Genomic DNA, 19,698 nt, shown 5'->3' with positions numbered 1-19,698 from the left:
GTTCTTTGTAACTCTCCCCACTCTTGAGAATGTGCTTTGTGAGATCCATCCCCTGCCTGCAAAACATTTCTCCTAACTCCACCGCCTATCCCAAAACCTATAAGAACTAATGATAATCCCACCACCCTTTGCTGACTCTCTTTTTGGACTCAGCCCACCTGCACCCAGGTGAAATGAACAGCCTTGTTGCTCACACAAAGCCTGTTGGTGGCCTCTCTTCACACGGACATGTGTGACATTTGGTGCTGAAGACCCAGGACAGGAGGACTCCTTCAGAAGACCGGTCCCCTGTCCTCACCCTCAGTTCATGAAGATATCCACCTACGACCTCAGGTCCCCAGACCAACCAGCCCAAGGAACATCTCACCAATTTCAAATCGGGTAAGCGGTCTTTTCACTTTCTTCTCCAACCTCTCTGGCTACCTTTCAATCTCCCTACCCTTCCCATTCCAGTTCTTTTTCCTCTCTAGTAGAGACAAAGGAGACACATTTTATCCATGGACCCAAAACTCCGGCGCCGGTCATGGACTCAGGAAGACAGTCTTCCTTTGGTGTTTAATCACTGCAGGGATGCCTGCCTGATTATTCACCCACATTCCACTGGTGTCTGATCACCACAGGGACGCCTGCCTTGGTCATTCACCCACATTCCCTTGGTGGCAAGTCAATTGCGGGGACGCCTGCTTTGGCTGCTCACCCACATTACAGCCCGGGGCTGCTTCCCACCCACCTTCTCCATGTCTCTACCCTTCTCTTTAAACTTGCCTCCTTCACTATGGGCAATCTTCCACCCTCCATTCCTCCTTCTTCTCCCTTAGCCTGTGTTCTCAAGAACTTAAAGCCTCTTCAACTCTCGCCTGACCTAAAATCTAAGCATCTTATTTCCTTCTGCAACACTGCTTGGCCCCGGTACAAACTCAACAATGGTTCTAAATGGCCAGAAAACGGCGCTTTTGATTTCTCCATCCTACGAGACCTAGATAATTCTTGTCGAAAAATGGGCAAATGGTCTGAGGTGCCTTACATCCAGGCATTTTTCACACTTCGTTCCCTCCCTAGTCTCTGTTCCCAATGTGACTCGTCCCAAATCCTCTTTCTTTCCCTCCCATCTGTCCCTTTAGTCCCAACCCCAAGCGTCGCTGAGTCTTGTGAATCTTCCTTTTCTACTGACCCATCTGACCTCTCACCTCAGCCCCAGATTGCTCTTCCTCAGGTTGCTCCCTGCCAGGCTGAATCAGTCTCCAACTTTTCTTCGGCCTCTGCTCCCCCATCCTATAACCCTTCTATTACCTCCCCTCCCCACACCCGATCTGGTTTACAGTTTCATTCTGCGACTAGCTCTCCCGAACCTGCCCAACAATTTCCTCTTAGAAAGATGGCTGGGGCTGAAGGCATAGTCAGTGTATGTGTACCTTTTTCTCTATCAGACCTTTCCCCAATCAGCCAGCATTTAGGCTCTTTCTCATCAGACCCCACTAAGTATATGCAGGAATTCCGATATCGAACTCTGTCCTAAAATTTAACCTGGAGTGACTTAAATGTCATCCTAACTTCTATCCTCTCCCCAGATGAATGGGAAAGAGTTTTTTCTCTAGCCCAATCTCACGCTGATAACCGCCGGCTTCATGAGTCAGACCTCCAGGAAGGCATTAGAGCAGTTCCCCAAGAAGATCCCCAATGGAACTATCAGGCATATTCCCCAAGTATAACTAGGTGAGATTATATGGTTTCCTGCCTAGTTGAAGGGCTTAAAAAGGCAGCTTACAAAGCTGTTAATTATGACAAACTTAAAGAAACTACCCAAGGTAAAGACGAAAATCCAGCCCAGTTCATGACCCGCTTAGCAGCAACCCTTAGGCACTATACCGCCCTAGACCCGGAGGGATGTGAAGGCCACCTTATTCTTAATATGCATTTTTTCACCCAGTTGGCTCCTGACATTAGAAAAAAGCTTCAAAAATTGGAATCCAGCCCTCAAACCCCACAACAGGAATTAATCAACCTTGCCTTCAAGGTGTACAATAGTAGAGAGGAGGTAATCAGACAGCAACGCATTTCTGAATTACAGCTACTTGCCTCCACTGTGAGACAACACACAACCACGTCTCCAGCATATAAGAACTTCAGAACATCAAAGCCACAGCCCCCAGGGGCTCCTTCAAAACATCCTCGTGGACCTTGCTTCAAATGACAAAAGCCTGGTCACTGGGCCTCAGAATGCCTGCAGCCTGGGATTCCTCCTAAGCCATGCCCTGTCTGTGTGGGCCCCCACTGGGGGTCAGACTGTCCGACTCACATCACTGCCGCTCCTAAAGCCGCTGGAGCCCAAATCCAACGTTCCTTGGCCGACTCCCTCCCAGATCTCCTCAGCTTAGCAGCTGAAAACTGATGCTGCCCAATCGCCTCGGAAGCCCCCTGGACCATCACGGACGCAGAACTTCGGGTAACCCTTACAGTGGAGGGTAAGTCCATCCCCTTCTTAATCAGTACGGAGGGTACCCACTCCTCATTACCTTCTTTTCAAGGGCCTGTTTTCTACCCACTCCTCATTACCTTCTTTCCAAGGGCCTGTTTTCCTTGCCTCCATATCGTGTGGGTATTGACGGCCAAGCTGCTAAACCTCTTAAAACTCCCCAACTCTGGTGCCAACTTGGACAACATTCTTTTTATTTTATTTTATTTTTTGAGACAGTCTCCCACTGTCACCCAGGCCGGAGTGCAGCGGTGCAATCTCGGCTCACTGCAAGCTCTGCCTCCCGGGTTCATGCCATTCTCCTGCCTCAGCCTCCCGAGTATCTGGGACTACAGGTGCCTGCCACCACGCCTGGCTAATGTTTTGTATTTTTAGTAGAGACGGAGTTTCACCATGTTAGCCAGGACAGTCTTGATCTCCTGACCTCGTGATCCGCCTGCCTTGGCCTCCCAAAGTGCTGGGATTACAGGCGTGAGCCACCACACCCGGCTGCACAACATTCTTTAATGCATTTCTTTTTAGTTATCCCCACCTGCCCAGCTTCCTTATTAGGTCAAGACATTTTAACTAAATTATCTGCTTCCCTGACTATTCCTGGGCTATAGCCACACCTCATTGCCACCTTTTCCCCCAGTTTAAAGCCTCCTTCATATCCATTCCTTGTATCTCCCCACCTTAATCCACAAGTATAGGATACCTCTACTCCCTCCTTGGTGACAGATGATGCACCCCTTACCATCTCATTAAAACCTAATCACCCTTACCCCACTCAACGCCAATATCCCATACCATAGCACACTTCTAAAGGATTAAAGCCTGTTATCACTTGCCTTTTACAGCATGGCCTTTTAAAGCCTATAAACTCTTCTTACAATTCCCCCATTTTACCTGTCCAAAAACAGACAAGTCTTACAGGTTAGTTCAGGATCTGGCCTTATCAACCAAATCGTCTTACCTATCCATCCTGTGGTGCCAAACCCATATACTCTCCTATCCTCAATACTTCCCTCGGCAACCCATTCTGTTCTAGATAAACCTAGCTGACCCGATAAATCCTAAATCCTTTCCCCACTCCCCTTTCCATTCCTCAAAAAACAGCCCTAAAAGCTGCTCCCACACTGGCTCTCCCTAACTCATCCCAACCCTTTTCATTACACACAGCCAAAGTACAGGGCTGTGCAGTCAGAATTCTTACACAAGAACCAGGACCGCGCCCTGTAGCCTTTCTGTCCAAACAACTTGACCTTACTGTTTTAGCATAGCACTCATGTCTGTGTGTGGTGGCTGCTGCTGGTTTAATACTTTTAGAGGCCCTCAAGATCACAAACTATGCTCAACTCACTCTCTTCAGTTCTCGTAACTTCCAAAATCTACTTTCTTCCTCACATCTGACACATACTTTCTGCTCCTCAGCTCCTTCAGCTGTACTCACTGTGTTGAGTCTCCCACAGTTACCATTGTTCCTGGCCCGGACTTCAATCTGGCCTCCCACATCATTCCTGATACCACACCTGACCTGCATGACTGTATCTCTGTGATCCACCAGACATTCACTCCATTTCCTCATATTTCCTTCTTTCCTGTTCCTCACCCTGATCACACCTGGTTTATTGATGGCAGTTCCACCAGGCCTAATCGCCACACACCAGCAAAGGCAGGCTCTGCTATAGTATCTTCCACATCTATCATTGAGGCTGCTGCTCTGCCCCCCTCCACTACCTTTCAGCAAGCTGAACTCATTGCCTTGACTCGAGCCCTCACTCTTGCAAAGGAAATATGTGTCAATATTTATACTGACTCTAAATATGCCTTCCATATCCTGCACCACCATGCTGTTATATGGGCTGAAAAATGTTTCATTACTATGCAAGCATCCTCCATCATTAAAGGAAGCTGGAGTCATACACTGCAGGGGCCACCAAAAGGCATCAGATCCCATCACTCAGGGCAACGCTTATGCTGATAAGGTACCTAAAGAAGCAGCTAGCATTCCAATTTCTGTCCCTCATGGCCAGTTTTTCTCCTTCTCATTGGTCACTCCCACCTATTCTCCCACTGAAACTTCCACATGTCAGTCTCTTCCCGTACAAGGCAAATAGTTCTTTGGACCAAGGAAAATATCTCCTTCCAGCCTCACAGGCCCATTCTATTCTATCGTCATTTCACAACCGCTTGCATGTAGGTTACAAGCCCCTAGCCCGCCTCTTAGAATCTCTCATTTCCTTTACCATCGTGGAAATCTATCCTCAAGGAAATCACTTCTTAGTGTTCCATCTGCTATTCTACTACTCCTTAGGGATTGTTCAGGCCCCCTCCCTTCCCTACACATCAAGCTTGGGGATTTGCCCCCCTGCCCAGGACTGGCAAATTGACTTTACTCACATGCCCCGAGTCAGGAAACTAAAATACCTCTTGGTCTGGTAGACACTTTCACTGGATGGGTAGAGGCCTTTCCCACAGGGTCTGAAAAGACCACTGTGGTCATTTCTTCCCTTCTGTCAGACGTAATTCCTCGGTTTGACCTTCCCACCTCTATACAGTCTGATAATGGATTGGCCTTTACTAGTCAAATCAACCAAGCAGTTTCTCAGGCTCTTGGTATTCAGTGAAACCTTCATACCCCTTACAATCCTCAATCTTCAGGAAAGGTAGAACAGACTGATGGTCTTTTAAAAACACACCTTGGCCAGGCGTGGTGGCTCACGCCTGTAATCCCAGCACTTTGGGAGGCCGAGGCACGAGATCAGGAGATCGAGACCATCCTGGCTAACACGGTGAAACCCCGTCTCTACTAAAAATACAAAAAATTAGCCAGCCGTGGTGGCGGGCGCCTCTAGTCTCAGCTATTTGGGAGGCTGAGGCAGGAGAATGGCATGAACCCGGGAGGCAGAGCTTGCAGTGAGCCGAGATCACGCCACTACGCTCCAGCCTGGGCGACAGAGCGAGACTCTGTCTCAAAAATAAATAAATAAATAAATTTAAAAAAATAAAAAACACACGTCACCAAGCTCAGCCTCCAACTTAAAAAAAAAAAAAAAAAAAAAGGACTCTGTCAAGAATAGAGCCCAAAAACTCAGCAACCAAAAAGTAATTACATTGAACTCCCTTGGACACTCTCTAATTGGATGTCCTGGGTCCTCCCAATTCTTAGTCCTTTAATACCTGTTTTTCTCCTTCTCTTATTCGGACCTTGTGTCTTTCGTTTAGTTTCTTCTCTGCTATTCTACTACTCCTCAAGGATTGTTCAGGCCCCCTCCCTTCCCTATACATCAAGCTTGGGGATTTGCCCCCCTGCCCAGGACTGGCAAATTGACTTTACTCACATGCCCCGAGTCAGAAAACTACAATACTTCTTGGTCTGGGTAGACATTTTCACTGGATGGATAGAGGCCTTTCCCACAGGGTCTGAAAAGGTCACTGTGGTCATTTCTTCCCTTCTGTCAAACATAATTCCTGGTTTGGCCTTCCCACCTCTATACAGTCTGATAACAGATTGGCCTTTACTAGTCAAATCAACCAAACAGTTACTCAGGCTCTCGGCATTCAGTGAAACCTTCATACCCCTTACCGTCCTCAATCTTCAGGAAAGGTAGAACAGACTACTGGTCTTTTAAAAACACACGTCACCAAGCTCAGCCTCCAACTTGAAAAAAAAAAACAAAACAGACTCTGTCAAGAATAGAGCCCAAAAACTCAGCAACCAAAAAGTAATTACACTGAACCCCCTTGGACACTCTCTAATTGGATGTCCTGGGTCCTCCCAATTCTTAGTCCTTTAATACCTGTTTTTCTCCTTCTCTTATTCGGACCTTGTGTCTTTTGTTTAGTTTCTCAATTCATACAAAACCGCATCCAGGCCATCACCAATAATTCTATATGACAAATGCTCCTAACAACCCCACAATGTCATCCCTTAACCCAAAATCTTTCTTCAGTTGAATCTCTCCCACTGTAGGTTCCCACACCACCCCAATCCCACCTGAAGCAGCCCTGAGAAATATCGCCCATTATCTCTCCATACTTCCCCCAAAATTTTTCACCACTCCAACACTTCACCACTATTTTGTTTTGCTTTTCTTATTAATACAAGAAGACAGGAATGTCAGGCCTCTGAGCCCAAGCTAAGCCATCATATTGGCTGTGACCTGCATGTATACATCCAGATGGCTTAAAGCAACTGAAGATCCACAAAAGAAGTGAAAATAGCCTTAACTGATGACATTCCACCACTGCGATTTGTTTCTGCCCTACCCTAACTGATCAATGTACTTTGTAATCTCCCCCACCCTTAAGAAGTTTCTTTGTAATCTCCCCTACCCTTAAGAAGGTTCTTTGTAACTCTCCCCACCCTTGAGAATGTACTTTGTGAAAGTACATTTCACCCCTGCCCGTGAAACATTGCTTCTAACTCCACTGCCTATCCCAAAACCTATACGAACTAATGATAATCCCACCACCTTTTGCTGACTCTCTTTTCAGACTCAGCCCACCTGCATCCAGGTGAAATAAACAACCTTGTTGCTCACACGAAGCCTGTTTGGTGGTCTCTTCACATGGACATGTGTGACACTATCATTGTAGAAGAAAACTTAATGACATGGGAAACTGTTTATGGCATGTTGCCAAGTGAAAAAAAAAAGCTCCAAAATAGAATTACATTCATGATCTCATTTTGATAGAAAAAAACCCATATATTTGTGTACACATAAATCAAAGCCTGTAAAGACCACAAATTACAGTCCTCCCTCAGTATATGCAGGGGGTTGTTTCCAGAACACCCGACTATACCAAAATCCCCGCAAGCTCAAGTTCTGCATTTGGTCTTGTGGAACTGCATGTACAAAAATCCTCCCTCCTCTGTATATGCCAGTTTTGCATCCCAGGAACACTGTATTTTCTTTTTTTCCAAGCTGGAGTCTCACTCTGTCACCCAGGCTGGAATGCAGTGGCCCGATCTCAGCTCACTGCAAGCTCTGCCTCCCAGGTTCACACCATTCTCCTGCCTCAGCCTCCCTAGTAGCTGGGACTACAGGCACCCACCACCATGCCCAGCTAACTTTTTGTATTTGTAGTAGAGACAGGGTTTCACTGTGTTAGCCAGGATGGTCTCGATCTCCTGACCTCGTGATCTGCCCACCTCGGCCTCCCAAAGTGCTGGGATTACAGGTGTGAGCCACCATGCCCGGCTGGAACACCGTATTTTTAATCTTCATTTGGTTGGAAGAGATCCATGTGGACTCTTACAGTTCAAAACCCATGTTATTCAAGGGTCAACTGAATTAACAGGTAGATTTATAGGTGGTCTTTTTGTTTGTGCTTGTTTAAGTTATTTACAATGAACATTTGTAATAAAGTGATTTGTTGCTCTTTTTAAGAAAAAGAATTGACAAGACATTGAGGAGGAATAGTCAAAGAGTAACTCTAAGGTTATAAACTTGAGAGAAAGGGAGATGATGATGTAATGATAGAATAGAGTAATAGGAAAGCGAGATTTGAATATTGGGGAAAAGATGATGAGTTTTGCTTTAGATGTATAAATTTTAAGGTGACTTGAGGACATCTAGCTGAAGATAGAAGCAAGAAGCTTGAGATGCAAATTTGAAGCTCAGAAGAGGCATCAAGTAGAGAAGTTGATATAATCGTTTTTCAAGAAGGGATAATTTAAGCCATTAATGAGAGTGTAGGAGTTACCAGAGTGGAGATATGAAATCAGATAGGCTAAAAACTGTGGCCAGGGATGGGCAGGGTGGCTCACAACTGTAATCCCAGCACTTTGGGTGGCTGAAGTGGGTGGATCACTTGAGGTCAAGAGTTCGAGACCAGCCTGGCCAACACAGTGAAACCCCATCTCTACTAAAAATACAAAATTAGCTGAGTGTGGTGGCGCGGGCCTGTAGTCCCAGCCACTCAGGAGGCTGAGGCAGGAGAATCACTTGAACCCTGGAGGTGGAGGGTGCAGTGAGCCGATATCATGCCACTGCACTCCAGCCTAGGCGACAGAGTGAGACTCCATCTCAAAAAAAATAAAATAAAATAAAAATACAAAAATTAGCAAGGCTTGGTGGCATGTGCCTGTAATCCCAGTTACTCAGGAGGCTGAGGCAGGAGAATCACTTGAACCCGTAGGGTGGAGATTGCAGTGAGCCGAGATCATGCCACTGCACTCCAGCCTGGGTGATAGAGCTAGACTATGTCTCAAAAACAAACAAACAAACGAACAAAAAAATCCTGTGGCCTAGATTCATACAATCACTCATTCATTCTTTCAAAACTAAATGAATGAATACATCAGACCTTCGAAAAAAACTAACAGCTTAATAAGTGAGAAAGATGTAAATAGCTGATTTCAATTTAGGAGTATTAATATCAAATTGAAGGCTGGGCGCATTGGCTCACGCCTGTAATCCCAGCACTTTGGGAGGCGGAGGCAGATGGATCACTTGAGGTCAGGAGTTTGAGACCGGCCTGGCCAACATGGCAAAATGCCGTCTCTACTGGAAATACAAAAATTTTCCGGGCGTGGTGGTGTGTGCCTATAGTCCCACCTACTCGGGAGGCTGAGGCAGGAGAATCACTTGAACCTGGGAGGCAGAGGTTGCAGTGAGCTGAGATCTCGCCACTACATTCCAGCCTGGGCAGCAGAGGGAGACTCCGTCTCAAAAAAAAAAAAAAAAAAAAAAAAAAAAAATCAAATTGAAGGCTGGGCATGTTGATTCACGCCTGTAATCTCAGGACTTTGGGAGGCCAAGGTGGGGGGATCATTTTAGCCCAGGAGTTTGAGACCAGTGTGGGTAACACAGGGAGACCCCTCTCTACTAAAAATAATATCAAATTGATATGAAAGGGAATAAGCAGCAAATGAAAGAGAGAGAGAGAGAATACACAGAAATAGGATAACTTGAACGGTACAGAATCACAGAACAATGGGGAAGAACATTTTATTTATTTATTTTTTTAGATGCAGTCTCACTCTGTTGCCCAGGTTGGAGTGCAGTGGTGTGATCTCAGCTCACTGCAACCTCCACCTCCTGGGTTCAAGTGATTCTCGTGACTCAGCCTCCCAAGTAGCTGGGACTACAGGCGCATGCCACCAAGCCCAGCTAATTTTTGTATTTTTTTTTTTTTTTTTTTGGGATGGAGTCTCACTCTGTCACTCAGGCTGGAGTGCAGCAGTGGTGTGATCTCGGTTCACTGCAACCTCCATCTCCAGGGTTCAAGCAATTCTCTTGCATCAGCCTCCTGAGTAGCTGGGACAGGCGGGCGCTGTTACCGGGGGTCCTTGCTCCCAGAGCTCCCAAGATGGCGGGGGGCGGGGGGCGGGGGGCGGGGGGGTGGGGAGGGGGCGGCTGCTTCCAAGATGGTGGCAAGCCTCGTGTTCTCTGACCTGGGGTTCTTGGCCTCACAGATTACAAGGAATGGAATCTGGGGCCATGCAGTGAGTGTTACAGCTCTATTAGAAGCCGTGGGTCAAGGAAGAGAACTGTGGAACCCAGTGACTAGTGTTCAGCTCGATTAGGATGAACCCGGGCACTTAGCTGTGCAGGAACAATAGCAAACCTTTACCCCAATTGGGAGTGGCAATGGGCGCCTCCCTGGATCAGGAGCACAGCAGACACCCTGCTGGATCCGGAGGGATGGAAAACAGCAGCGGGTCTGCAAGGGGGGCAAACAGCAGCCGTAACAAAACAGGGAGCAGAAGACAGTGCAGTTGCAAGATTTAATGGAGTGAAAACAGAGCTCCCATATGAGGGGAGGGGACCCAAAGCGGGTTGCCCTTGTCTGCTGGAATGCCTGGGTTTATATCCTGATCATTGTCCCTCCTGCTGTGCTCTCAGGCAACAGATCATTGGCTATTTCTTTACCTCCTGTTTTTGCCTAATTAGCATTTTAGTGAGCTCTCTTTACTATCTGATTGGTCGGATGTGAGCTAAGTTGCAAGCCCTGTGTTTAAAGGTAGAAGCGGTCACCATCCTAGCTAGGTTTAGGGTATCTTAGTCGGCCTAGAAAATTCAGCTAGTCCTGTCTCAGCGCCACCACACTTGGCTAATTTGTTGTTGTTGTTGTTGCTGTTCTTGAGACAGAGTCTCACTCTGTCACCCAGGCTGGAGTGCAGTGGGGTGATATCCACTCACTGCAAGCTCTGCCTCCCCGGTTCACGCCATTCTCTTGCCTCAGCCTACCGAGTAGCTGGAACTACAGGTACTCGCCACCTCGCCTGGCTAATTTTTTGTATTTTTAGTAGAGACGGGGTTTCACCGTGTTAGCCAGGATAGTCTTGATCTGCTGACCTCGTGACCCGCCCGCCTCGGCCTCCCAAAGTGCTGGGATTACAGGAGTGAGCCACCGCACCCAGCCTAATTTTTGTATTTTTAGTAGAGATGGAATTTCAACACGGCTGGTCTCGAACTCATGACCTCAAGTGATTCCCCCGCCTCGGCCTCCCAAAGTGTTGGGATTACACAGGTGAGCCACCGTGCTCGGCCTAATTTTCTTTCTTTTCTTGTTTTTTTTTTTTTTTTTGAGACGGAGTCTCGCACTGTTTCACAGGCTGGAGTGCAGTGGCCCAATCTCGGTTTACTGCAATCTCCGCCTCCTGGGTTCACACCATTCTCCTGCCTCAGCCTCCTGAGTAGCTGGGACTACACACGCCCACCATCACGCCTGGCTAAATTTTTTGTATTTTTAGTAGAGACGGGGTTTCACCGTGTTAGCCAGGATGGTCTCGATCTCCTGATTTCGTGATCCGCCCACCTCAGTCTCCCAAAGTGCTGGGATTACAGGCGTGAGCCACCGCACCCAGCCAGTTTTTGTATTTTTTATAGATACGGCATTTCACCACATTGGCCAGGGTAGTCTCAAACTCCTGGCCTCAAGTGATTCACCCACCTTGGGTGTGATTACAGGTGTGAGCCACAGTACCCTGTAATGGAAGAACGTTTTAGAAAGAAAGATGTGATGAATGATAGGAAGTTTTTTTAGAACAGTTAAGAATAAGGGTTAAGATTTGGTAAAGTAGGTTGATATTGTTGAATGGTACCTTTCCTCTGTTCCACAATTGGTGCTTTGGGCCTATAACTGCAGACAATTAAGCTCTAAGAATCCTCAACTGTTGCAAACACCTTCTTCAGGACTAAGAAGCAACAAAACCAGCCCTGCCATCACCTGCCACCACCTGAACACTCTTCCTCGTTCATAGAAAAACAGAGAAGAAGTGGAGCATCAGAGTCCAGCCTTCTGGTTGTGCATTTATGACCAGAGGCTTCTTGTTCCCCTCCCAAGGACGCTGTGCTTTTCCTCTATTTCCAATGCCAGTGGGATTGGAGGTGCAGGAGAGCAGGAAGGGAAAACTGATTTCCTGATTGAATGTATTCTTGGGCTGAGAACTTGATCTGAGCAAAGGAAAAGGAACCGGAGATGGCAGATGGGGGTTGGAGGTGGGCTGTGGAGAAAACTAAACTCCCACTGTAGCAAGGATGAGTGTGTCCTGTTCTGGGGGCCCTGAGAAAAATAGCTGGGATTTGAGCCATCTTGGCAATACTCCTCATAGGGAGGTATCACCAGGCAAGGAGGTCCTAGAAGCAAGAAGCTGTGATTGAATGCTGGGAGTATGAATGAAAGAGTTTCTGGAAGTGGTTAAGGCAGAGATATTCTTCCATATCATGGGACTGTGCAGTGGAGTGGACACATGGAAGTGGTCTAGAAAAATGCAAACATGCACCCCAAGAGAGACCCTGCACTTGGTTGCCCTCTACTCAGAACTTCAGTTGACAGTTGATCAGAGAAACAGTAGCAACCATCAGAAACAGAACTGCGATCCTTCCCCGTTGGACAGATGCATGTCCAGGTCCACTCTGAACATTTGCAGGGCCCAGGGCATGAGTACAAATGGTGACCTACATACCATATGTCTAAATATTTGCACATTATCGATTAAACTAACACACTTTTAAATAAAATAGGTTTATCCTCCTGCTTTGATAAATATATTTTCAAGGCCGGGCACGGTGGCTCATGCCTGTAATCCCAGCACCTTTGGAGGCTGAGGTGGATGGATCATTTAAGATCAAGAGTTAGAGACCAGCCTGGCCAATATGGTGAAAACCCCATCTCTACTAAAAATGTGAAAATTAGTTGGGCATGGTGGCGCAGGGCTGTAATCCCAGCTACTCGGGAGGCTGAGGCAGGAGACTTGCTCGAGCCTCAGAGGCAGAGGTTGCAGTGAGCTGAGATTTCACCACTGCAGTCCAGCCAGGGTGACAGAGCAAGAGTCTGCCTCAAAAACAAAAACAAAAAAACACAAACAAATAAATATAGTTTCAAAACAATATGGAAGGCCAAGTTTGAATTTAGAATTTTAGAAATCCTTGGAGTTTCTTTCCCTTCCTTCCTTCTTTCTTTCCTTCCTTCCCTCCTTTTCTCTTTTCTTTTCCTTCCTTTCTTTCTCTCTCTCTCTCTTTTTCTTTCTTTTTCTTTCTTTCTTTCTTTCTTTCTTTCTTTCTTTCTTTCTTTCTTTCTTTCTTTCTTTCTTTCTTTCTTTCTTTCTTTCTTTTCCTTCTTTCTTTCTTTTCTTTCTTTCTTCTTCCCTCCCTCCCTCTCTCCCTTCCTTCCCTCCTTCCTTCTTTCCTTCTTTTTTTTTTGATGGTGTCTCACTCTGCTGCCCCAGGGGCTGGAGTGCAGTGGTGAGATCTCAGCTCACTGCAACCTCTGCCTCCCGGGTTCAAGTGATTCTCCTGCCTCAGCCTCCCAAGTAGCTGGGACTACAGGTGCATGCCACAATGCCCGGCTAATTTTTGTATTTTTAGTATTTTGTATTTTTAGTAGAGGTTTCACCATGTTGGCCAGGCTGGTTTCGAACTCCCGACTTCATGATCCACCTGCCTCGGCCTCCCAAAGTGCTAGGATTACAGGCATGAACCACCTCACCCAGCCTGATTCTTGGAGTTTCACACCAGAATGCAGCAGCACAGGTAGAATTGGTCCCCCACCCATGGCTGCTGGCCCACCTCTTTTCTCTTCCTACCCTTGGCTCTTTCTCATATGTTAAGGATCCTAACATGTACATCCCAACCCAAACATATAATCTCTATTACCAGTGCTGTTCCTTCTTAGGCTCTGGGGCAAATTTCCTTGGCTCTGTGAACCCCTCTACCTGGCAGATGGGGAAGCATGGCCAGAGTTGCCTCTTCTAGTCTGGGTCTGAGAGCACCACTGCCCTTCTCCTGTTTTCTCTTCTGTTTCACCAGCACACCAGAGAAGCTAGATCTTGAAGAGTGTGGGGGAAAGGAAGAGTTGAGATTTTTAAATATTTTAAAGTGTTTAGTTTGTGGCAGAAATTGCTAGTTGCCTCCCAAAGTCTATTCTCTTCTTGTTCCTTAATAACAGAACTTCTGACTGGGTGTGGTGGCTCACGCCTGTAATCCCAGCACTTTGGGAGGCTGAGGTGGGTGGATCACGAGGTCAGGAGTTCGAGACCAGCCTGGCCAACATGGTGAAACCCTGTCTACTAAAAATACAAAAATTAGCCGGGCGTCGTGGCGGACATCTGTAATCCCAGCTACTCGGGAGGCTGAGGCAGAGAATTGCTTGAACCTGGGAGGCAGAGGTTGCAGTGAGCTCAGATCGTGCCACTGCACTCCAGCCTGGGCAACAGAGCAAGACTCTGTCTCAAAAACAAAACAAAACAAAACAACAACAATAAAACGTGAATTTGTCATGTTCACAAACCCACTAAAAGATTACTTTTCTGATTCCCTTCCAACTGGGCATGGCAATGTGACTAAATTGTGGCCAAAGAAATGTAAGAAAAGTGTTATGTGGGCTGCTTAAAACTGGAGGCTGGTTAGAAGGTGCTGACTCAGTTGGGAGGTGGGCCCTTGTGTTCCCCTTTTGCCTTGCTGTTAGCTGAAATGTGAAATGCTGAAGCTTCAGGAGCCATCTTGGACTATTAGATAACCTTGAAGGTAGAAGGTATATATTTGGATGGTAGAGTATGAAGACAGAGCCTGGATCCCTGATGACAGTGGAACTGCCATACTAACTGTACATGGCTTTCTTCCAGACTTTCTTTTTTACATAGAATAAGCCAATTTCTATTTTGCTTTAGCATTGTTATTTTAGGTTCTCTCTGAATTCAGCTAAATCCAATTCTGATTCAAAGTTTTAAATTAGACTACATTTTATTAACTAAAAATAACCAAAGTTATGGAATCTGCCCAAGATATAACATAGGGACAAGAAAGGGCAATTTAATATAGCAATGTTCAAAATAGTGATTGGATAATTTTAAAAAGTCAAGCATTAGGGGCCCTCTGTGGTTTATTTTTATTTTTTTTAACTGAGGTGGGGTTTTGCCATGTTGCCCAGTCTGATCTCGAACTCCTGGGCTCAAGGGATCCACCCACGTAGACCTCCCAAAGTGCTAGGAGGTTGTGTCACCCACCCGCCAAGCTCCACTGATCCCAGTTCCTCTGTAGTGTGGAAGAATATAGTTTCAGTAGAGATGTGGGGAGAGAAATCTGATTTTAAGAGACTAAGAAATAGTTAATTAAAAATCAAAATAAGGTTTAATTCTTCCAAAAGATTGACAGATTAAAAAACGAGAGAGATGTGGACTGAAGGATGGATTTGGAAGCATACAGGATAGCTGGGCAGAACTGGGTAAGATAGCAGTGGGGGGCAGAAGGCTGAAGAAGTAAGACCTGGAAAGTGTCTATGCTCACCACTACACCACCGATGCTGAAGAAGTAGGACTTGGGAAAACCATGGATCAAATTCCTGGAGGAAACTAGAAACAGAGAGAAGAATGACAGGATGGGGAATTATGGAATATTTTGATGTAGAAAAGAAGATCTTTATTTTCTCCTTGGAGGTAAAGAGAGAGGTAAAGTCCTCTGCTAAGAATTGGAAGGCGGCTGGGTGCAGCGGCTCACCCCTGTAATCCCAACACTTTGGGAGGCCAAGGTGGGCAGATCACCTGAGGTCAGGAGCTCAAGACCAGCCTGGCCAATACAGTGAAACCCCATCTGTACTAAAATTAGAAAAAAATTAGTCAGGAGTGGTAGCGTGTGCCTGTAATCCCAGCTACCCAGGAGGCTGAGGTAGGAGAATTGCTGGAACCCAGGAGGCAGAGGCGCAGTAAGCCGATATTGTGTCACTGTACTCCAACCTGGGTGACAGACTAAGACTCTGTCTCAAAAAATTAAAAAAAAGAAAAGAATTGGAAGGCAAGGTGAGGTGGGGGTTCAAAGACGTGGGGATGGGCCAGGCACAGTGGCTAAGCCACCACTCCCAAAGTGCACCACACCAGCACTTTGGGAGGCCAAGGTGGGCGGATCACGAGGTCAGGAGATCAAGACCATCCTGGCCAGCATGGTGAAACCCTGTCTCTACTAAAAATACAAAAGTTAGCTGGGCATGGTGGCATGTGCCTGTAATCCCAGCTACTCTGGAGGCTGAGGCAGGACAATTGCTTGAGCCCGGGATGTAGAGGTTGGAGTGAGCCAAGATTGTGCCCCTGCACTCCAGCTTGGCAACAGAGCAAGACTTCGTCTAAAAAAAAAAAAAAAAAAAAAAAAAGTGGGGATGTGGAAAAGGTTCAGGAAAGCTCCACAGCACAGTTAAGGACTATAATCTTCAAATGAGACTTCAATGGTAAAAGAAGTTACCATTTGGGATGCCTATTGTCTGCTGGTTATTATGCTAAATTATTTACACACATTACCTCACTGAAAATGAAACATCTTTCCAGTTTGCTGCCTACCTGTCCTTCTGATTCTCTTTTGTGGGATCCTTTCCCTCTGTACTTTGTTTAAATATTGGTGGTCATCACAACTTCATTCTTAGCATTCTTATCTTCTTACTCCTCCTGGGTAATTTCTATCACTCTCATAGTTTCTATTGCCATATGCTGCTGACTCCCAAGTCTATACCTTCAAACCAGATCCCTCTCCCCTGTACCCAGGATGCCAGATTCATTTATCTAACTGCCTACTAGACATTTAATTTGGATGTCCCATAGCCACTTCAGACTGTACATGTCCAAAACCTATGTTCATAATTTCCCTCCAAACCTATTTTTCCTAATGAATTCCCTCCCTTTGTGAATTTATAGGATAGTGTTAAGAGTAGGGATTCTGGAATCACATTGCCTGGATTCAGTTCTTACATTAGCTGTGTGAACTTGAACAAATTATTAGACCCGTGTGCCTCAGTTTCCTTATGTGTGAAATGGGGATAATAATAATAGTACTTATTTCATAGGGTTGTTGAGCATATTAAATGAGTTAATATATTTAATTTTTTTTTAGACAGGATCTCACTCTGTTGCCCAGGCTGAAGCTCAGTGGCATGATCATGGCTCACTGTAGCCTTGAACTTTCAGGCTCAGGTGATCCTCCCACCTCAGCCTCCTAAGTAGCTGGGACTACCAGTTTGTGCCACCATGCCCAGATAATTTTTTTTTTTTTTGAGACTGAGTTTTGCTATTGTTGCCCAGGCTGGAGTCAGTGCAATGGCACAATCTCAACTCACTGCAGCCTCCACCTCCCAGGTTCAAGCAATTTTCCTGCCTCGGCCTCCCGAGTAGCTGGGATTACAGGTGCCCGCCACCACACCTCGCCAATTTTTGTATTTTTAGTAGAAATGGGGTTTCACCATGTTGGCCAGGCTGGTCTCGAACTTCTGACCTCAAGTGATCCACCCACTTTGGCCTCCCAGAGTGCTGGGATTACAGGCATGAGCCACTATGCCCAGTCCCCAGCTAATTTTTTTGTATTTTTTTGTAGAGATAGGGTTTCACCATGTTGCCCAGGCTGGTCTTGAACTCCTGGACTCAAGTGATCCGCTCACCTTGGGTTCCCAAAGTACTGGCATTACAGGCATGAGTCACTGTGCCTGGCTTCAAGGTATTATTATTTCCATTTTATAGATAAGAAAACTAAGGCTCAGAGAACTTGAATAATTTTTCCCAAATCTACACAGTAAATATCGAAATAAAGCTTTGTTCATGCTATTCCACTGCCCCATGCTACCTCTTAAAGCTCAGGAATAACAAGGGCTCAAAAAGTCTAGCTTGTTCAACTTCAGGTTAGAAATCTTCATTCCGGCTGGGCACAGTGGCTCACACCTGTAATCCTAGCCCTTTGGGAGCCCAAAGTGGGCAGATTGCTTGAGCTCAGGATTTCAAGACCAGCCTGGGCAACATGGCAAAACTCTGTGTCTATCAAAAATACAAAAATTAGTCACAGTGGCATGTGCCTGTGTTCTCAGCCACTTGAGAGGCTGAGGCGGGGAGGATCCATTGAACCTGGGAGATTGAGGCTGCAGTGAGACTGATCGTGCCACTGCACTCCAGCCTGGGTGACAGAGCAAGATCCTGTCTCAAAAATAAACAAACACCTCATTCCTAGCTTAGTCTGTCTTGGAATTGCAAAGACCATTTTTAAACCTCTATTGTCTAAGACCCTATAGTTAGATATCTTTGGAAATCCTGTTTTATCTTAGAGATGTACCCTTTTAAAAACACTCCTGCGATCTTTTTTTTTTTTCCCTGAGAGGGAGTCTCGCTCTATCACCCAGAGTGGAGTGCAGTGGCGCAATCTTGGCTCCCGGGTTCACGCCATTCTTCTGCCTCAGCCTCCCAAGTAGCTGGGACTACAGGCGCCTGCCACCACATCCGGCTAATTTTTTTTGTATTTTTAGTAGAGACGGGGTTTCACCGTGTTAGCCAGGATGGTCTTGATTTCCTGACCTTGTGATCCGCCCGCCTTGGCCTCCCAAAGTGCTGGGATTACAGGCATGAGTTATCTTTTTTAACGTCCTTAATCAATTCCCTCTCTCCTTTAGACATAGCAGCAATACCAAACTTTTCATCACTCACTTGATGGACTCTTTCTCACTACCTTCTCTAATAGTGAAATGTTAAAACAGTCAAATTTAGGGCTTCTTTAGTCCTACCTGCTTAACTCAACCTGCTTGACCAGAGGACTATCTTAAACATGTAGTGCAGAGCCCTGGTGAGGAAGGTGGTGACAATGAAACTATGCAACCTGCAGGTAGTACCATAGGCTATGTAAAACAGGTGGGAGTTGTGTATGAAAACTGTCCTAAGACAGAGAGGGATTCTTAGATAATGAGAAATAGACAACCCCCAGGGAAAAATAGGCTGTATTCCAAAAATTCAATTTTAAATTGACTGTTTGGAATGCAGAACACATTTTCCCTTAGAACAATGCCATGAATAATTGTAGTTATTTTTCTCAAGAAAGTCCACACAAGCTTGTTTAACTCATATTGTAACAGAAATATCTGCTAAGACATTTTAGATTTGTGTCAAGTAGATCCCCAAATCCTTACTACTCTGAATTATAAATTAGCCGTGTACATAGCTGCCACCCCAACTAGACTGTGAACTCTTTGAGGGCTAGAAACTGTTGAATTATTCATTTTTGTATTCTGAATGCCTGGCATATAACTGGCAATAAACGTTGGTTGCATAAATGAATGGACAAACTTAATAGGCATTTGAATAGTGTTGAAAGTGTCTTGGGGAATAAAAACAGTAACATTTAGTGGGTCCCTTAATGTGTTTGGCGCTATCTTAGGTAGATGACCAATAAAGCAAGCTGCTTTGTTAAGGCTGGAGTTAGAGATGAAGAAGATAAAAACAATTTTAATATTTGAGGTGTAAAATAAATGAGTGCTTGACTTGCTAAATACATGTTTTTGGATTAAATCAATGGAGAGATACATTGATTTGGAAAACGTTATGGAAAATATATCAGCAGGAATTGCTTGGAGGGGGAAGGGAAGTGGTTCTTGGGAGCTCTAGGACTGAGGAGGGGAGAGCTATGACCACAGCTAAGAGCCCAGGATGGAAGAGGAAGTTTGGTAATGGTCAGAAAGGAATGATCAGGAAAGAACAGAAGTATCAGTCTGAATTAGATCCCAGTTTAATTTCATGTGGTTTACTGCTCCCTATAAAGAAGTACTACTCTGGCCAATCTCTGAAGATTTTTCATGAGTTTAGATTATGCTATTTTCACTTTCCCATAGATCGTGGTTAATTAGATTTATTGGTTTCCACAATGACAGTAGATTAAGCATTTGTGGCTTTTGCTTTGTTTTTGAGGCAGGGTCTCACTCTCACCCGGGTTGGAGTGTAGTGGTGCTATGTCAGCTCACCACAACCTCCTCCTCCCAGGCTCAAGCAATCCTCCCACCTCAGC

The 19,698-nt window shown here is 45.7% G+C and overlaps 1 long non-coding RNA gene across 1 annotated transcript; it reads left to right on the top strand.

The window, feature by feature from the left end:
- Window positions 1–114: 114 nt before the first annotated feature.
- Window positions 115–6,725, top strand: LOC123571896 (uncharacterized). The gene is made up of 3 exons (XR_006696198.2): window positions 115–381; window positions 2,069–2,462; window positions 6,567–6,725. It is a non-coding gene; the product is annotated as an uncharacterized lncRNA (long non-coding RNA).
- Window positions 6,726–19,698: the final 12,973 nt, after the last annotated feature.

This window comes from Macaca fascicularis, chromosome 2 (assembly GCF_037993035.2).
Source record: "Macaca fascicularis isolate 582-1 chromosome 2, T2T-MFA8v1.1".
In the NCBI taxonomy this organism is placed as follows: Eukaryota; Metazoa; Chordata; class Mammalia; order Primates; family Cercopithecidae; genus Macaca; species Macaca fascicularis.
This window is presented reverse-complemented; position numbering and strand designations above follow the sequence as displayed.